The 16069-nt window shown below is 48.9% G+C and overlaps 1 pseudogene; it reads left to right on the forward strand.

Annotated features, from left to right (window-relative positions):
• The first annotated feature begins 9377 nt into the window (after positions 1 to 9377).
• On the forward strand, positions 9378 to 10164 carry LOC121440067 (annotated as a pseudogene).
• Positions 10165 to 16069: the final 5905 nt, after the last annotated feature.

A 16069-nucleotide genomic window follows, 5' to 3' on the forward strand; every position in this document is an offset into this window, starting at 1 on the left:
TATAGAAGTGAGACCCAGTGGCTCCACTTGTGGTAAGAACGCATGGTAGGAGAGAGAGGAGTCATATTTGATAGTAGCATCACACCCTAAGGAGGGCAGAGCAGGAAAGCTCAGCACAACCCTGCTCACAGTTGAGGTCAAGTGGGTCTATGTGGGGACCTGTCTTATTGCTTAGAGTGTTTAGTGACATGCCAATCTTACCCCCTGGATGTCGCCTCCACCCCTAGCTATAACTTCCAAAACTCCACCAAGACATTTTCAAATATATCCCAGGAGACCAGATCACCCCCAGTTGAGAACCGTGTCTACAGGAAGAAGGTGTCTGTCTAAACACAGGAGAAGGATAAGTCAGCCTGTCTCTGGTCCCCCTGACGTGAACATGTCTTGGCAGACCATTTGAGGCTCTTCTGGTGGGAGCCTGAGATGGAGAGTGGGAGGAGGAAAGGGTCTCACAGGTTGGAGATCTGAGATGAGGAGTTGTCATCCAAGTGGACAGTGACTGAAACACATCCCATGCCCCTCCTCCTCTGAAGGGATGCCACCTTCTGGAGTAGTTCCTTTTCTATCGCTGTGAAACGCCCTGATGACAATCAACACAAGGGGAGGAGAGGACTCATTTGGCTCGCCATTCTAGTCAGTGTTCTATTGCTGGGAAGAGACGCCATGAGCATGGCGATTCTTATCAAGGTGGCTGGCTTGCAGTTTCAGAGGTTTCATCCACTGAAGTCATGGCAGGGAGTATGGCAGCATGTGGGCACACGTGCTGGAGAAGGAGCTGAGAGTTCTACGTCTGTAAATGGCAGGAAGAGAGACACTGGGACTGGCCTGAGATTTTGAAACCCCCAAGTCCACCCCCTGTGACACACCTCCTCCAACAAAGCCACACCTCCTAATCCATCTCAAGTAGTGCCAGTCCCTAATAATCAAGCATTCAAATAGATGAGCCTATGAGGGCCACTCCTATTCAAACCGCCACAAATTTCAAGTTACAATCCATAATTGGGGTGAGTCGAGGCTGGAACCTGAGCAGCTAGTCACATCGCATCCACAGTCAAGAGCCGAGGGAATGCACACCTACACACTTGATTGCTTGCTTGCTCTCAGCTAGCCTGCTCCTCTATGACATTGCTCAAGACCTCCTGATGTAGGTCTTCCTACGTCAGTCAGCAACCAAGCAAAACGATTCCCTGCAGATGTGCCCACAGGTCAGCCTGATCTAGCTACTCCTTTGTGAAGACTGTCTTCCCAGAGGACTCTAGGTTGTGTCAAGGCGACAGTTAAAACTGAGAGAGTTGCACGTAAACACGGAGAGATGTGGGGTCACAGACTCAGGGTAAACTCCTTCTTACCCAGAGGAAAAACCACAGTCCAGCCTATTTGGTGAGAGTGCTAACCAGGTTTGACCAAGCTGGGCACGTGGTGAGAAGCAGCCAGAAGACCTGACTCTAGGCCTGACCCTGCTCTTACTGGTCTATTGACCTGGGACAGCCACAAACACCCCCTCCAACTGGGTCCTCCATCTCTGTAATAAACAGGTTGAGCCTTGACTCCCTGATGAGACTTCCAGCCTGGATGTTGGCCCCAACAAAACCACCTAGCCTTCAGGTCTCTGTCACCCATCAAGGGTTCATGACATCAGCTTTGGTGACATCTGCAAACAGCCAGCCTTCACTGAGCTCAGGGACAAGTGACAGTGACAACAATGGGGCAAAATTAAAACCTCAGGCATCTATTTTCCAGACTTAGAAGCGAGAATGCATCCAAGAAGTGCCCACCTCTGGGGAGAGATTCTCTAGTCGCCCCCACCCCTTTGTCTCCATTGCGGTCTCAGCCTCAAGGAATTTATAGCCGTGTTAGGGAGACAAGACTCACACTCATTCCCGCTTTATTTTGTCACCTCCCGACAACAGCCTCTGCCAAACTTATCCCCAAATAACTTGGTTTCCATCAGGTCTGTTTCATAATGTTTAACCTGTGTTTTCAAATTCAACCTAAAAAGAAACAGATCACTTTGCAGCTGGCCCATAGTGCCCCTCCCTGTCCTGTTCCATCCAAAACCAGGTTGGTTGGGCCACCTGATGTCCATCCTGGCCGCCAAATCTCCCCTTGTGGTTACTGCTCTCTTAGGTACTTGCAAGCTGATGCAAGAGCTTCATGCCCCGCAGAGCCACATGTTGGCTGCCAGTGTCACAGTGCCAGCTGGTACTGCGCATCAGCGTGTGACTTCACTTGAATTTTCATCAGACAGGCCCTGTGTGAGGACCCAGGGGACCATGATCACACTCAAGGTCTACTTGCAGACTTTTTTTTTCCTGCTGCAGTCTTTATATTAAATACCCCCAAGTGGCAGAGTAGAAAGAAAAGGGGTGAAAAGGGGTGAAGGGGAAGAAGGAGAAGGTTGTTTCCTTATCTTGAGTCTGCCCTGCCATCTGCATATAGACTCCAGGGGAGATGAGAATTTCAGGTAACTGGGAAACACAAGAGCCTGTGGAAGGAAACTGCTTCTACTTGGAGATCACCTAAGTCCCAAGCTATAACTCATATAGGACCCTGGTCTTACTTAGGAACGCTTTCAGGATTTTGTGGGAAGAGACTGTTCAACATGGCAGGCAGGTAGGTGTAGTAAATAGGGGCGGCGGGGCTGTGTCCCCAGCACCCCGGCTGCCTGGCTAGCTTATGCCCGAAATAACAACACACAAACTGTATTCATTTAATCACTGCTTGGCCCATTTCTATCTAGCCCTTACTGTCTAATTTTGATATCCCGATAAACCCATTTCTAATAAACTGTAGCACCGGTCTTACTGGGAAGATTCTAGCCTATGTCCATCCTGGGTCGGAGCTTCATAGCATGTGTCTGCCTGGGAGCGGGACATGGCCCCTCTCTGAGGCGTCTGCTCCCAAGAGGAGAGCTGTGGAGTCTGAGCTCACTTCCTCTTCCTCCCAGCGTTCTGTTCTGTTTACTCCTCCCACCTATCTTCTAACCAATAAAATGGGCCAAGGCAGTTCCTTTATTAGCTAATGACCTTCCTCCATCAGGTAGGTGGTGGCTGCCCTCTGCAAACTGAAGAAAGTGAGCCTCCCTCTCCCAAGTCTAAGTTCTACTTGACCAACACAGAGGTAGGGCCAGGAGCAGGCACAGGAACCCCTCCCCAGAACTGATGGAACCCCATAGCCAAGAAGAAAACTGGAAGTTATGAAGATGGAGAATAGGTGGAACCGGCTGAAAGAGAGGGTACTACCTGGCTCTCGGCTCCTTCTCGTTACACTCTGGTCTGGCAGCCTCACAAGAACCCCCGGGCAAAGCAGGGCTGAAAGCACACCAGTATTTTTAAGTAAGAACTTTTAAAGGAGCAGACCCTGTGTCATTCTTGGGGCATGTCTCCATTGTGCTGCAATCCATATTGATGAGGCGTCCCCAAGCCCGGCTAAGCTAAGAGTTGTCACAGACAGTGTGCCATGAATGCCATGAATGCCACTGCAGACTGCCACGCCCCCCCCCCAGGAGCCCTGTGTTGGAATCAGAGGCATAAAATGGCTCTGCTGAGTGCTATAGAAGTTGGCCCATCTGGGCCTGGAGCAACCTACCTATAACCCTAGAACTCACGACATAGAGGCAGGAGGAGTGGGAGTTCAAGGTTCATCCTCAACTACATAGTGAGCTGGAGGCCAGCTTGGGCTACATTCAGACCCTATCTCCAAAAAGGAGGGTCAACAAGATCGTTCATAGGTTGCCTTAGATAGGTTTCCTTTTATTTATTTATTTTCTTTGTAGGGAGGGTATTTTGTTTTGTTTTGAGACATAGTCTAACTATGTAGCCCTGGCTGGCCTGGAACTAGCTATGTAGACCAGGTTGGTCTCAAACTCACAGAGATCCTCATGTCTCTACTTGGATTAGAGGCGACAGCCACCAAGCCCAGTTTTAGTTAGTATCTTAGTTAGGGTTTTTATTGCTGTGAATAGACACTATGACCACAGCATCTCTTATAAAGAAAACATTTAGTTGGGGTGGCTCACTTACAGTTCCAGAGGTTCAGTCCATTACCATCATAGCAGGGAACATGGCAGATGTGGTGCTGGAGCGAAGAGTGCTACATCTTGCAGGTAACAGGAAGTCAGCTGAGACACTGGGTGGTATCCTGAGCATAGGAAACCTCAAAGCCCATCCCCACAGTGACACACTTCCTCCAACAAGGCCACACCTCTTCATAGTGCCACTCCCTGAGATTATGGGGGACAATTACCTTCAAATTACACAGTTAGGCTTTCTATTGTGTTGTATTAGTCATGGTTCTCAACTTTCCTAATGTTGTGACCTTTTAACAGTTCCTCATGTTGTGGTGACCTTCAACCACAAAATTATTTTGTTGCTACTTCATAACTGTAATTTTGCTACTATTATGAATTGTAATATAAATATTTAATATGCAGGATATCTGATGTGCCACCCCTGTGAAAGGGTCATTCAACCCTCAAAGGGGTCACAAGCACAAGTTGAGAACCGCTGCTCTAGAGGAACAGAAATAATGGAAAGAAGTTATATATATTCCATGATTTGCCGAGTGACTTACAGGCTATAGCCCAACTAGTCCAACAACAACTGTCTACCAACGGAAAGTCTAAGGAGCCAGTAGGTGTTCAGTCTACTGGCTGGATGTGTCAGCTGGTCTTCAGAAAATACCAAAATCCTGAAGAAGCAGGCTCTAATGCCAGCAAAGAAATGAATGTATGGGGGCTGGAGAGATGGCTCAGTGGTTAAGAACACTGACTGCTCTTCTTAGAAGTGCTAGATTCAATTCCAAGCAACTTAAAACTGTTTGTAACTCCAATTCCAGGGACAAGACACCCTCAGACATACATGCAGGCAAAACACCAGTGAACATAAAACAAATAAATTATAAAGAAGAGAAATGAGCTTACCACCTGGACTGGAGACAAGCACAAGAGCTTCTCTCTGCCATGTCCTTTATGGGCCGCACCAGAAAGAGTGGCCCGGAGGTAAAGTGGCTCCTCCCACCCCAAAAGATCTAGATTTCGAGTGGGTCTTCCCACTTCAGGTGACTTAATTAAGAAACCCCTCACGGGTATGCCTAGTCAATTCCAGAAGTGATCAAGTTGACAACCCTGAAAAGCCATCCCATATGATAAAAACACTGACCAAAAGCAACTTGGGAAGGAAAGGGTTTATTTCACATAAAAACTCCCAGGTCACAGTTCGTCCCTAAAGGAGGTCAGGTCAAGAACTCCAGGCAGAAGCCGAAACAGAGGCTGTGGAGGATGCTGCTTATCAGCCTGCTCCTCATTGTACCCTTGACTTGCTTTCTTATACAGTCCAGGACTACCTGCCCAGGGGTGCCAATATCTACCGTGGGCTGCACCCTCCCACAGCAGGAAAATGCCCCAACAGACTTGCCTACAAGTCAATCTGAAGGAGGCATTTTCTCCGTTAAAATTTCCTCTTCCCAGGTGATCCTGGCTTATGTTGAGTTGACAAAAAAAATCTAACTGATACAGTCTTGTCACCAAGCATGATGACCTGACTTCAGTCCCTGGGACTCACATGGCAGAAGGGGAGAACCAACTCCCATAAATTATCCTCTGACATGCACACACCCACTGCCCACTGTGGCACAAGAACTCTCTCTCTCTCTCTCTCTCTCTCTCACACACACACACACACACACACACACACACACACACGAATTAAGTAAAGTAAATAACCCATTACAGGTTAAGGAGGCAAAGAAGAGAGGAAGATGGAGCTCAGCAAGGCAGAGTATATTCCTACCATGTTCAAAATCCTGGATTCCATTCCAGCACTGCAGAAACCAGGTATGGTGTGTGTAGCTATAACTTCAGTACTGAGAAGGTGAAGGCAGGAGAGCCAGGAATTTTAGGTCATCCTCAGTTATGTACAGAGTTTAAGGCCAGCCTGGGCTAGAGACCTTGCCTCAAGAAAAGTAAGCCAGCTCATGGCTATCTTCTACTTCTTTCATGTCTTCACAACTCTAATCTTCTGATCAATCGCTTGTAATAATCACAGCTGCCTCCCACCAGTTGTCCTTGCATCCTGCCCAGCTCCCAGCATGCTGTGGGACTACCCCTGATGAGACCTTGTGGCCTTTCACTCTCCATTCTTGGGCAAAGATTGTTAAGGGATCTTTCTTAACTCCAAGGGTCTAGCTGGAGTTCATGAAGAACAAAGTTGATTTGCAAGCAACCCGACTTTGTTCCAATAGTAATGTCACAAGAGAAGGTCTGGGGGCCCTGGGGGGGTGCAGGGTGGCCACCCACTGAGCTCAGAGTTGACCTTGTTCCAGAAGCAAGCATCGCTGTCCCAACTGCAGAGAGTAAACCAGGTGAACGGAGAGCCAGGAAGACAGTTGCGTTGGTTACTTTTCTCGTCACTGTGAGCAAAGCCCCGTTTTAGCTCACAGCTTCAGAGGGCTTTCAGGACAGCACAGAAGTGAGAGCAGAACAAGATAACTCTTCCCATGGCAGTAGGAGCATGAGGCAGCATGAACCAAGAGAGGAGCAGCACGAACCAGAAGCAGGTAGCAAGTCTATTACAGCTCGGCTAGCAAGTGTCATGGATTTGAGACCTTTATCTCTGGTAGCACTGTTGGGGGAAACTGTGGAACTTCTAGGAGAGGGGAGGTTCCTGGGAGGATATGGGTCACTGTGGGTGGGCCCAACCTTCTTCTGGCCTGAGCTCTCAGCCTCTGACTGTAACCAGCCCCATTTATGCTCCAGCTGCCAGAGTACTAAACGGCTCCCTGCATCCTGCCTTTCCCACTGATAATCTGTTGCCCTGGAGCCAGAAGAAGCCCTTCTGAGGTCTTCTGTTCCAGCAAGGAGAAAGGAAACTTATACAGCCTCTGGTGCCTGCCACCAGTTACAGCCTCCTGCCAACCACGCCCTGCCTCTTAAAGGCTCCACAATCTAAGAGAGAGCCGCCGGCTGGGGCTCACATGTTTGAACACACAAGCCTGTTGAGGACACTCCACACTGTGGAGATGCACAGCAGCATCTGTCCGAGGCCTGGGCTCATTCCGACAGGCTAAGCGGCTTAGTCAAGAGACTTGTAGCCTTTCTGTGCTTGATTCAGCTCCAAATCATGTGGATAGCTACCCAAAACATTCCATGTTCACACGTCAGTTGACAGAATGTTAGCGAGAGCCTCAAGGCGCTGCCTGTACTCAGCCAGCAGCATGGGGAGCCTTCCTGCCAGCTGGGGTTGTCATTGGCAGTGGCTAGCTGCTGGTTTAGCTTCCTTGGAGTGGCTTTAAACAACTAGCAGCCAGGCTGCTCAGGCCACAGCTTGGGGGGGGGGGGGGGGGGGGGATTCTATACCCCCAGGCAATGGTTCTGTGGCTGCTGCTAAAGGTAGCTTTACCTAAATCTCCGTCCTTCTAATAAAACTCAGATTCAAAGGCCAGGGTGGAAACCTGCGAGCTCAGAGAGTTAGAGGAGGGACTGGTTAACTGTCTCTCTTAGTTGGCATCCCCAGAAGCCACTCTCTTTCCACACTGTCCCAACTCAGAAACCCACCCCACACTCCTCCATGCTACTTCCTGTCAACTGGTTGCTAACCCCACCCCTCTGAGCACAGGCTAATTTTATTTAATTAAGGCAAATGCAGCATGAACAAATGTAACACATCGCTGCCTAGAAAAACAAATATTCCACAACAGCTGTTACAGTCCCTCCAGCCTTCACCAAGTGTCTGAGCCTGAGCTGGAGCCTGTGCCCCTGCAGAAGAGGGATTTATTGTTGACTCCCCCCCCACCCCCGCCGCTGGGTGGCAGGGAGTACTTTCCTAAGACCCCAGCTTTGCTATGTTACTACTTGAAGCCCTGGAACTTCGGAAGACAGGTGCCATTGAATCCAACCTAGCCTCCTCCTCAGGCCTGCAGTAGACCTGGCTCTGGACTCTCCACCCCCTCCACCCCACCCCACCCCCGTCCTGCTCCACCCCCTCCCACCCCCCACCCATTCTGCTCGACCCCTTTGTGTCTTCTTCACTTCCTCTCTATTGTCCCAGCTCTACAACTGGATGCTTCATTGTAATTCTCTGCTGATCATTTTCATTGTGGGGAAAGTGCTACTTTAAAAAGAGAAAAAAAAATTAAAACCCACTGTAGGTATATTCGTCTCTGAGATGTGACGTCAGGCGCTTGCATAGCATTTCAATGGCCTTGGGAGGGCTGACAAGGAAATCAGCCGGTCAGAAAGTCATTAATAGCAAAGTGGCCAAACACATAGGGCTGGAATGTCTAAGAGTATCTCTTAGGTTGTTTTCTGGCTATTCAGGGAGATGACACCTCAGGGGTTATTGTAACCCCCAAAGAGGTCCCTGGTCCTCCACTGCATGCAGCAAGCTTTTGGCTAGTGGACTTTGGGGTCATAGAGGAGAAAAAGAGTATTCAGCTGCAGCTAGGGTGGCATGAAGGATGACAGCGGGACCTGGGGTCTACAGAGACATAAGCCATAAGTGACTTGGAACAAAGGACAGGCTTCACTCCTCGCGCAGTCCCAGAGCGGGGGGAGCCCTGGAGACCCCCTACTCTCCATGGGATGGGGCTCAACCCATTCTCTAATGTCTGCAGTGAGAGCTGCAATAGGGTAAAGCCCATCACCTACTTGTTCTATGCCTAACCCTTGCCCTCCATACTCCTACCTTCAGCCCTAATGGTAACCCCCACTTACAGTCATTCAGGGACCTACATGGACTAAAGCTTCTCCACAGTCACAGCCCAGGCCCCCAGAGCAACTTAACAAAGCACTCTATGGCCACTGCCCACCGAAGAATTCAATTCTGTTGAGCCAACCAGGCCCGCATGCTGTCCCTGCTCAGTGAGCACCGCAGCTTCTCTGCCTGCTGTCACCTGGTAGAGCAGGAAGGGAAGGAAGCACAAGTGTCACATATGGCAGCTGCTTCAGGAACTCACTCCAGACTGCCTCCCCAGAGAGAACCTTCCCTGCCAGTTAGCACCGAGCCTTTTGCAGCCAGGCCTCATGCCGCTGCTTATTTTAAAGGACTAGTAAGACAGCCGTGCAGCGCTCCTCTTTCTTGGCAATGGCTCCTGCAGGCTTCCAACTCACTTGCAAGGTGGAATCAGAAAATAAAAAAGCTGATTATTCAAACAGATGTCCCAGAATATATTCTCTTAATGCTTTTCTTTTAAGATATGAGTTAACAGCAGCAAAATCTTGCTCTTTATACCTGGACCTTCAGGGTATGAAGTATCAAAATTGTTACTTTATTTTTAGTGCTACTTCAGAAAGACAAGACAAAAGAGTTTTTATTCCTTAATAGTTTGTATATATGTAACTTTAAGAAAAGTAGGCCGGCTCTCTCCTCCAGCCCAGCAAGATGCCCAAGGGAAAGAAGGCCAAGGGGAAGAAGGTGGCCCCGGCCCCCGCCTTCATGAAGAAGCAGGAGGCGAAGGTGGTAAATCCTTCATTTGAGAAGAGGCCTAAGAACTTCGGCATTAGGCAGGACATCCAGCCCAAGAGAGATCTCACGTGCTTCGTCAAATGGCCCCGCTACATCAGGCTACAGTGGCAGAGGGCCATCCTCTATAAGCGCCTCAAAGTTCCTCCTGCCATTAACCAGTTCACCCAGGCCCTGGACTGGCAAACAGCTACCCAGTTGCTTAAACTTGCCCACAAGTACAGGCCAGAGCCCAAGCAGGAAAAGAAGCAGAGGCTACTGGCCCGTGCTGAGAAGAAAGCTGCCGGCAAAGGGGAAGAGACCACCTGTCCTTCGAGCGGGCGTCAATACAGTCACCACTTTGGTAGAGAACAAGAAGGCTCAGCTGGTGGTGATTGCCCACGACGTAGACCCCATTGAGCTGGTGGTCTTCCTGCCTGCTCTATGTCGGAAGATGGGGGTCCCCTACTGCATCATCAAGGGAAAGGCCAGGCTGGGGCGGCTGGTCCATAGGAAGACGTGCACCACTGTTGCCTTCACACAGGTTAACTCGGAAGACAAGGGTGCTCTGGCCAAGCTGGTGGAAGCTATTAGGACCAATTACAATGACAGATATGATGAGATCTGCCGCCACTGGGGAGGCAACATCCTAGGTCCTAAATCTGTGGCTCAAACTGCCAAGCTGGAAAAGGCAAAGGCCAAAGAACTTGCCACTCAACTGGGTTAAATGTACTACTGAGTTTTCTGTACATAAATATAATTACAAAACTTCAAAAAAAAAAGAAAAGAAAAGTAGGCCGGCTGGTGGGCAGCACACACCTTTAATCCCAGTCCTCAGGACGCAGAGGCAAGCGGATCTCTGAGATCAAAGCCAGCCTGGTCTACAGAGCAAGTTCCAAGAGAGGCTCCAATGCTACACAGAAAAATCCTGTCTTGAAAATTCAGAAAATTAACTAGAGAGGCTGGAGAGAGGGCTCAACAGTTCAGAGTACAAAGCACTTGCTGCACTGAACTTATAGAGGTCCTGCGTTCCTTCCCCAGCACCCACATCAGGCAACTAGAGAAAGGCTCTGTTGGGTTATTGTCCAGCCGCACGTGGCTGGGCTGAGGGCTGAAGCTTTACAGAACCAGCTACGGGGTTGGTCAGTGCCAGATAATTCAGTATTTGGCATTGTACAGCCACCTCAGTAGGGCTATTTCAAAGTTTCTGGGGTCCACCTCAGTAGGGCTATTTCAAAGTTTCAGGTGGTTAGGAACAATTTCTCAACCAAAGCCAGTTTGTCAGCTTCTTTTATTAGCTTGGCTATAGCAGTAACTGCCCACAAACAAGCCAGCCAACCAGCAGAAACAGGATCAAGTCTTTTGAACGGAGAGGTTGCTGGCCTCTCGCAGGGTCCTGGTCCTAGCTGAGGACCCCCTTAGCACCCACTTATGCAGGACAGGGCTCCCTTTGCTCCCTTTGCCCCCCTCCTTTCCAGGTGTCTCTGGCTTTCCCTTCTGGAATCTCTTTTAATTTTTGTTTTGTTTTCCTTATTGTAAACCTTTTAAGCAATTTCCAATAATTAGGACATACTTATCTTCTCAAATCCTTTTTAACTTTTGAAGGCTTTTTTCTAAAACCTGGGGCCGACTACACAACAAAAGCAGGATTTCCTAGGACCTCTCTTTAATCCTAAAAGGGCCTGGCAAAAATTTCCCAGAGCTTCCCTGCCTTGGCCAGTTTTGGAGTCCCAGTCAGTCTGGACGGAACCATTCTATGTAGGCTACACTGTCTGGGAGTGAACCCCACCACCAGCCAGGGGCAGATTTTCTAATCTTCTCAGAGAATGGTGGGTTCCAAGTTTTCCAATTATACAGATCATTGGTTGGAAAGGTAACATAAACGATGAAAGAGGAACAAAACTTCCTCTTCTCAGTCTAAGGGCACTGGGGGAACCACTTTCCCCTTCCCTGGGGCAACAAGTTGCTTAGTGCAGGTGGAGGAGGAAGAAAGGCGAGTGGGAGGTTCGGGAATCTTTCCTCTTCCCTGTGCACAATCCGCTTAGAAGGCAGGAGGTGCCCCAGATGAAAGCCTGACCACTCCAGACCTCTACACAGGGAAGGGGACCAGGACTGCAGGAATCGAGTGTCAAAACAAGCATCCAAGCAGCTGGCACTGGACATGCACATGCCCAGAAGGATGTTCGCGCCCAGGAGCAAAAGAGGGGAGGTCAGTTTCCTCCGTGGAGCTGAGAGAACAGGTGAAGGTTGGGTTTCTCTGAGTATTTGAGTCCCCAGGAAGGGAGCATGGGGCCTAAGTTAGGCCGGCCACATCAGAGACAGCTATAGAAAACTGGCTGAGACAGCCAGAGTCTCACAGACACATAGCGCCAGACAGCCTGAACTGTCACTGGACCACTCTGCTCCAAAAGAGGGCCAATCGATTTCACAGACGTTCCAGAGTTTTCCATGTGAGAAAGAGGCATAACATCTTTCCTGGGCCACAAAACTGCCTTTCGGCAGGGGATGGCCACCACTACAGCCACAGTCATTACCAGAAGTGGGAGCATGGTACAGACAGGTGCCCGTCATGACTGTGAACCCACAGGAAGTTGTCCTGAGGGCAGCAGCCTCCTGGGTCCCAGAACAGCTCACACCCCCTTCCATTTTAGACCTGTTTCTCCAACCAACAGTGTGGGAAGCAGAGGTCCTTGTGCTCACAGATGAGCACTAGAGGAACCAGGAATGTTAAACACACACGGGGCTGTTCCTTCAAAGGGAGGGAGGCATAACCTGTTTTCTGCCCAAAAGGCTAGGAGGAGAAATGGTTAATAGCCTGGTGACCTTTGCGCTATCTATGCAGCAGAGACCACACCACACCAGGTCCACCCCCAGACCCATATCATGAGCTTGTCAGTCTATAAAACCTATCATTATGGAAGATATCACATATACTTTTAAAAAGTTTCCATGCAATCATGTCTTCAGCTTTATTGTACACATGGGACTGAGTCATTTATAACCAGAAAAAAATTTCAAAAAATTGTGCTGTACTTAAATATGCCTAAAATAAACTACTCAAGGTCATACACCTAATACCAGCTGGCTTGTGTTAGACCAAACTACACTCTTGCCTCCTGTGAATTGTGACTCTGCTGGCCATGGTGGTCTCAGAGACTCCTGCACAACAGAACTGACAGAAACACACAGAGAGACACATAATAAAGATAACCAGAGTGGCCATCACATATCCATAAACATGAACAGTTGCTGGGGCAGGGGATCTAATAACATCTCACATGGATGGACTCTGGACACAGATCCACGACCAGCCTCTCTTTGTGTTCTAAACAGAAAACGCCTTAACCAGACTTACCTCCAGAAGTGATAGACCAAGCAACTTTTGATTTTGTTTCGTTTTGGAATGGAGCCGTCAGATTCCCTCAAGACATTAGACAATGATTGAACGAAGGGAGTCTCAGGGCCCTGAAACATATTGCACATCCCCTAGGAGTCCCTTGACCATGTATTCTGCCCTACCCCAAAGGACTCCAAGACCCCCTAGTGTCTCAAGGTCTCATCTCTGGGGATTTCGCTGGGGCCTCCAGAAATATTGTGAGGTATCCTCTAGAGAAGACTATCAGACATGGGTTCAAGCCAAAGAAAGTGTTTATTAGCTGGCTGGTGACAGCACTGGGTGTTCAGTACCTGAGTACCACTGTGAACTTTTCTCAGGTGAGCTTTTAAACACAAAAACAACATCCTGGGTTGTCACAACTCAGTTAGCAAGAACAGTTAACCAGACAGAACTACAGAAGCCAAAACAAGGTTACTACATTCAGCGATTTTCCCAGAATTACGGATTTTGATGGGTTAGATCTTTGTTATTGTTTTGCAGTTGTTTCTCTCTACATACTGAGTTTCAAGGCCTGAATGGTACTTCTACCTTGACATTAGTTGTGCTAAGGTCTGGGGGCCTATTAAAGTCTGGGGACTTGTAACAATACTTTGGTTTGTCTTTGGTCCTTCTAAGGAGGAGGTAGATGTTGCTTTTGCCTCCATAGGGAAGGGATTCTCACAACAACAACCACAATTAAGAGACTCATCCCAAGAGAAAATAAGCTTTAAGGACAGAACAAGATAGCTCAACTGCTCTACCCAGTAACAATCTTTTAATTCATTGCCAAATCCTCAACCATTAATGCTTTGAAGATGAATATTCTGATAGTCATACAAGAGCTGGGCACTTCTCTGATGCCCAGGGCAAGAAGAGAGACCCAGAGGATCTAGCCTCAACCCTCCCCCCTTTATTGAAGACAGACAAGAAAATGTTATGAAGGTTCATCCCCAAACTGAATAATATGATTTAAAAGGTCTGAAAAGCCAGGGAGTGGTATTGTCCCTCATCAGCGGATGACGACATCTGAGCCAGGCTGACATGGAAGGCTTTTTCATGTGGGCAAGGAGATGGCCCCGTGTCTCATCAAAATTTGAGCATAATACAGGACATCTATTCTTGCAACAAGGAAAGGCAAGTGATCAGCCCCTGAAGTTGGAGCCATCACATAAAGATAATGAGCTTGTTTAAAGCCATTGAAGGTGTTCAGCTGTCTGTCAAGATGTTCATCTGAGAATTCCAGTCCCAGAGGGCACCAAACAAGGTCTTGAACTATAACTTAGAGAAATGACCAATTTCTATGCCCTCACCTGCTTCTATAGCTTGGGAGCTGACTAAATCAGGGACCTCAATGGCCATTTCTGGGATGCCAAATCCCATGCCCAATCATCAGCAGAAGAGACATACATAAAGGAAACTTCAGAACCTTGTCCTCAGCCTTGCATTCCAAGCCTGGACGGAGAAGGAGACCCAACCACCAGCTCTGGGAGTTCTTTCTGACCCCAGAAACAAGTGCATAGGGCCCTTTGGATGCCAATTTTTTTCCCTGCTTCATTGATACCAAATTCCAGATTATTCACTTGGTAAATTCCCATCTGCCAAGCACATGGGACCCAGTGTGCTTGGTACTGGAGCACAGAGATGTGGAGTAATGCATTCTGTTAAGTATGGCAATCCAGAGCAGTGACAGGTTCGCATCAGCACAGAGGTGGCTCCACGGGGGCACCAAGCACTTCCTGAGACCTGGGGATCAGGAGGAAATTGTCACAAGGTACTCTAAGCAAAGTAGCCCAAGACAAGTTCCTAGGAATTCCAGAAATGTATTGAGCTCTTCCAGTCCGCATCCATGTCATGAGGATAGCAGTGTGCCTAAGGGTTAAGTCGCAGGCTAGTGACTAAGGCCATAAGGCAGTCCATTCTCAAGTGCTGTGGATACTCTGGAAGCTTCCTTGGTCCCAGGCTTTGGTTCACAGCAGCTAGAAAAAAGCAGCCACAGAGGGAGCACTCACCACAGAGGGAGCATTCATGAATGTCACTTGCTGACATTTGTTCATGAAATAGGAGAGCTGCCCCTGCTTGTTGGAGGGCCAGGGGACCAGGTAGGAACAGGTGCAGGTGTGAGCTGCACCTGAACAGTGGGAGCTGCTGAGTCAGGAGACTCAGACACATCACCAGGGTCTTACTCAGCTTCTGATTTAAATGCAGAGCTAGAAGTGGGGCCAGCAGCGGCCCTGCCTCTTCACTTCCCAAAGCCAGTGCTTCAGCTCCAAGCTCCTGGATTGCTCTAGGCTTTGGCAGCCATGTTGCTCCTTTTCTTCAGTCATCACAGTGTCCTGCAGGTCCCACCCTCTTGGGAGAACTCTGAACTCTGGAAGGTCATCCCCTAGCCATGCCAGGGAGGAAGGGTTACAACTATCAGGGTTCCTCCGCTTCCCAGAACTGAATGGAAGGCCAGGGTCCAGGTCCAACCCAGAGGGGAGCTGAGTGTCAAGCCATGCAGGCATAAGAAGAGGTTGTGAGGAGGACATGGGAGTCAGACACACCTGCCTGCTACTAACCGTGTGACCACCAACCAGCTGCTCACCAAGCCATCTACCCGAGGATGCTTACTTCCCAGGAGAGTCCAGAAGCTGCTTCTGACAGAAGCAAAGCACCTGCGCCAGACACGGTGGCACAAGCATTCAGTCCCAACATCGGGAGGCAGAGAGAGGTAGGCAATCTAATCTGTAAGCAGAGGCGGAGCTGTTCTTCTGTCCCGGCTACCCAGTCCCAAATAATCACACAAGAGCTTATATTAATTACAAAATGTTTGGCCTACAGTTCAGGCTTACTATTAATTAGTTCTTACAACTTAAATTAAACCACACTTCGCCAGGTGACTTCGTGACTATGTGTTCTCTAGCTAGCTAGCATCTTGCTTCCCTGGGCGGCTGCTCCCTTGACCCTGCCCTTCTTCTTCTCTGTCTCTCAAACCCGCCCTTCTTCTCTCTGTGTTTTCAATTTGGCTTCCATGCCTCGCCTTACACCGCCTTGCTATATGCAAAATCACCTTTATTATTAACCAATGAGAGGAATATATATTCACAGCATACAGGAGAATTATCCTAAGCACTAATCTACATAGTGAGTTCCAGCGGGGGTGGGGGCGGCAGGGAGAAAAGCACCTGGGAGGGTAAACTGCTGCAGCCACTATGGGAACTAGTGTGGAGGTTTCTCAAAAAGCTAAAACTACAACATGACCTGGCTATACTCCTCC

Source organism: Microtus oregoni, unplaced genomic scaffold (genome assembly GCF_018167655.1).
Source record: "Microtus oregoni isolate MIOR12 unplaced genomic scaffold, Mior012 000064F_ref0000363, whole genome shotgun sequence".
NCBI lineage: Eukaryota > Metazoa > Chordata > Mammalia > Rodentia > Cricetidae > Microtus > Microtus oregoni.